The sequence below is a fragment of the Gavialis gangeticus genome, unplaced genomic scaffold (genome assembly GCF_001723915.1).
Source record: "Gavialis gangeticus isolate Ggan-Ray unplaced genomic scaffold, GavGan_comp1, whole genome shotgun sequence".
In the NCBI taxonomy this organism is placed as follows: Eukaryota; Metazoa; Chordata; order Crocodylia; family Gavialidae; genus Gavialis; species Gavialis gangeticus.
The window spans coordinates 107,762,679-107,766,866 of NW_017729031.1; the positions used below are offsets into that span (position 1 = coordinate 107,762,679).

General features: G+C 52.2%; 1 protein-coding gene across 1 annotated transcript in view; it reads right to left on the bottom strand.

Moving 5' to 3' along the window:
* PLCD3 (phospholipase C delta 3) overlaps window positions 1–4,188 on the bottom strand; it is a 71,215-nt gene that overhangs the window by 31,807 nt on the left and 35,220 nt on the right. The window lies entirely within an intron of this gene.

Below are 4,188 nucleotides of genomic sequence, written 5' to 3' on the forward strand. Positions count from 1 at the left end.
TCAGCCAATCTGCAATCCATCTGACTGTGTAGGCATCTATGCCACAGTCGCCTAGTTTTTTAACTAGGATGGGGTGAGAGACGGTGTCAAAGGCCTTGCTGAAGTCCAGAAAGACTACATCCACCGCGACACCTGCATCCATGGCCAAAGCCAGCAGTCCCTGCTGCCAGGCTAGTCACTCAGGGCTACCACTCAGCCACATTCCTCAGCTGCCCCAGCCCCTGGGTAAAAGATGGACAGGCTTCTGATCATACCTGTCAATGCTTTGTTTTGCACTAGGGAAATACAGGCCCTGATCAATGAATGGACTCCAGCTAACCAGCACGTGCAACATCCAGGCAAAGACCCAGACCCACCTGCTCCAGGAAACCCAGGCTTCAACATACCCAGCTAAAAAAACTCTTCTTTATCTGCAGAAGAACTAGGTTTTATCCCTTTGTAGGAGACACCACCAGTGAGCGACAAGATTGTCCACATGCACACACAAGTTCACTCACACCAGACTAGAGGGCCTCAACGGTATTTGACACCCATAACAGGGTCATCTGGGCCGCCAGAGCCAGGCTATTGGCAAGGCTCTGGACCCAGTGCCAGTGGATACAAGTTCTACTCTTGGCTCTGCCAGCATCTTGTGGGCACTCAGACCAAAAGCAGCCACTCATGTTCTCAGATACTTTCTGGCCCTTCAAGGTTGCTTCCAAACACTAAGGCACTGAAAAGCGGTGATTTTGGAAAGAGCAGCATTGGCTGCACCTCCCCAAGGGATAACAAGTTGCAGTCAGGGAGTGAAAAGCACTAGGTCCAAGGGCAGGGCTCTCCCTCCACACCCACCTGGCTCCTAGGCACCATGCAGTTTGCAAGCACAGCTCTATTCATGCCCACCTTGAGCAAACAGTGATTTTGCACATGAGGCACCAAACAAGCTGCTGGCCTGGAGGCTGGTTAGAGATAAATAGCTGGGCTTGAGCCTGCTCCTGACTCAATCGTCTCCCCAGCAGAGTGACCAATTCTCTTCTAGGAGCTGCCAGGCTGGCAGCAAACCACAGACCACAAACCACAAAGGGATGGCATGCATGCAAGCAGGGGGGGACTGGGGCCTTCCTCAGGGCAGCTCTCCTCTAGCTTCCAGTGCCAATCTGCAATCTGACTGGGGCAGGGCTCCATGAAAGGAGCCAGGTCAGCTGCCCTTTCAGAGAAGCAGCAATAAACCATAAAAAGGAAGCTGCATTGAGTGTTTGTGGGTGAGCGGGATCCAAGACTCCTGGGTTCCAGTTCTACTTAACCCTCACAGCCAGGGAAACCAATGTGCTGAGATCTCTGGAAAAATCAAGCCCTAGAGGCCTGACTTTCCTGAGCTGCTGCAGCTCCCCTCAATTTCAGCTGGCAACTCTGCTTCTGCTCCTCATCCATGCAAGGGGTTGCTCCTGACCTCACCAGGGTGCCCTGAGGCTGCCTCAAAAAGCCCTTGATCATCCATGGGGGAAATGATGCTGTTGCAGTTTAAAGAGCCATTCTATTTCACAAGGGGCAAAGCTGGTTTCTTGGGCCTTGTGGAGAGTCACCTTCCATCTAAATTACTACTATAAACTTTCTGCATGGCCTCTATCCTTATTACGGTTGTGATGGGAAATGCTGGGGTCATCTGATCCCAGCAGTCTTTCCTGCCCAAGTGCAAGGTGCTAGACCCGATAATCTGCAAGGTCCCTTCCAGACCCTATGAAACTATGGCAGAGTTGCAGTTGCTGTGAGATACTGTCTCTGAGGCCTGAAGTCTGGCTGAGTGTCTGGTATGTGCTCCCCCCACAACACACACACAGAAAATAAGAGAGGGAGCTGGCAGGGCAGGTGCTGGCTGGGAGCAGATCTTCCCAAGCAGGGGGTCATACAGAAAACAAGATGTAATCTCAACCCAGTACATCAAGTCGCCAGCTGTACACAGCTCTCCAAAGCAGCAGTGGCTGCAGTAGCAGCCAACCACAATTCAACCTTGTCCCTGAGCCATGGCCCCTTTTTAAGACCCCAGATCACACACGGATACATGCAGTGTTCCAGGAATACCAAAGACTGTCTTAAAGGGACACTCATTTTGAGCCTCTAATCTAGTTTTGCCAGGATTCAAAAACCTGCTGGCTACTTGATTTGAAATGAGAGGAGCTTGTGGGGGTGGGGAAGGGAAGCAGGGATTTGCTGATGCCTGACTGCACTGGGATTTGGGTGCCAACTCCTTTGGGTTCCTCTGACATCCCCAGCCCCAGCTCTGCCCTCACAGAACAGCAATGGGAAGTGCCATGTCTCCAAGTTGGAACAGGGAAAGCGGGAAGCGAGGCTGGAGAGACAAGATTCATAGACTATAAGGCCGGAACGGACCTTGGAAGATCATCCGGTCCAGCCCCCAAGGTCAGCCTAAGCAGCCCAGCTTTACCCCCCATATGCAGAGAGATGCTCAGAGAAGTGAGAGTCACGTCTGTTTTAGGCTGAACCTTCCAGCAGCAGCACCTGCAGGTGCCGCTCATAACACAGGGGAGGAAGGGGCTTGGGAAGAAATGGGCTTTCCCTGGACAGTGGGGCTGGTTCCTCTCTAAGGCTGGTGGAAAGTAGAAGTAAGAGGACTGAGCAAACAGAATGACACCAGGGTATAAAGAGGCAGGCAGTGGACAAACAGGCCCAGAAAGTCCTTAATTAAATTTAAAAATATGGAAATTAAAGAGCCATGGAAAATCCTTCTACAGCCTCCAGAGGAAAGGAGCCAGAAACCAAGTGTAAATTCAGTTTTCATCACCTCCTTTGCAACAAACCCTCATACACAGAATGGAAATCCAGACACCACTCCCTGGGAGTGTGAGGCTGTCCAGCATGACACTGGCACAGCCACCCCCAACAACAGCCCCAGTGCCCTCAGCTGTGTCCCCTGCTCTCAGCACAGCGCAGCCAGCTGAACTGTAGGAAGGAGTCAAGAGCCAAACTGACTTGCTCTGGACCTAAGCCTACTCCCACTTCAGCTGTGGAAACATCTCCATTGACCTTAGCAGCATGGGGTCAAGTGCTCAATGGGGAATTCCCTTGCTCACCGGCCTCTGTAGAGGCTTTGGCTGATGTCAGAAACAGGGAGGATGTTTGAGCCACAAACAAACCCAACCCTCCTGAAACCATCCTGCAGAGCAGGGAGTGAATGCCTTCTACTTTGGTTCACGCAGACCCAGCTACCAAGCTGACCCCTGTGGGCCCAGCCTCAGGAGGCCCATGGGGGACATCAGGCAGAAGACACTGTCCCAGGCCCTTCTGGCAGCATTTGGATGCATCAATCAGCACCCTACTCTACCCTTCAATCCTTATCTGTCTCCCTCCTCCCCAGACAGGATGGCTCTCAGGTCTGGCTGATGACAAACATACCTCATTTCCAGTCCAGACGCTGGCCACTGAGTTGATCCTCTACATTCCTGAGGCAGCGTGCTCCCTCCAGGGAAGAATGGGCTTGTCCACTCCCTCCAGCTTTCCCAATCTCTATAGAGCTAACATCTTGCTATATATGCCCACATTCCCTTCTCCTTTCCATGCCACCAAGTCCCAGAAGGACAGGAGGGGCAGGAGGAATCAGCTAAGTATAGGTTTTGGAGGAGGCTAACAATGTTCCAGCTGTTACTCAGGGCAGCTTGGTAGCCAGAACATGTCCCCAGGTGGTCTGGCTGTAAGCATACCATGGTTTGAGATGTTCTCCCCCAGAGGGGCTAACCAACTTCACCCACTTGCAATGATATAACCGCATGGATGTCACTAGGCAGGTGTCAGCTGTTCCCACATACACCCTGCCCTGCCGCAGAACAGGACCAGCCAGGGGCCAGACTGACAGAGACCTGCACTCGCCGCTGCCAGCAGAGGCCAGATAGTCAATGAAGTTTCAGCCAAGTCTTGCCTGAGCAAGTCAGTTCCCTCACATGCTTCCAAAAATCCCACTTTGGCACTGCCAAGCTGTACCCTTTGGCTTAAACACCTTGGTACGTCTGGGCCCTCACGCACAACCCAGGTTTGTTGCCTCCAGGTCTCTTGCTTTTAGTCTCTTTCCCCGCACTTCTACCTGAAAACAGCTGACAAGGCTCCTGCACGATTAATGCACATGCACACACAGATGCAGCTAATCCCTGCATTCCTGAGCTAAGCTGAACCTTGTTGCAAAGTAAATACCTCACAGCA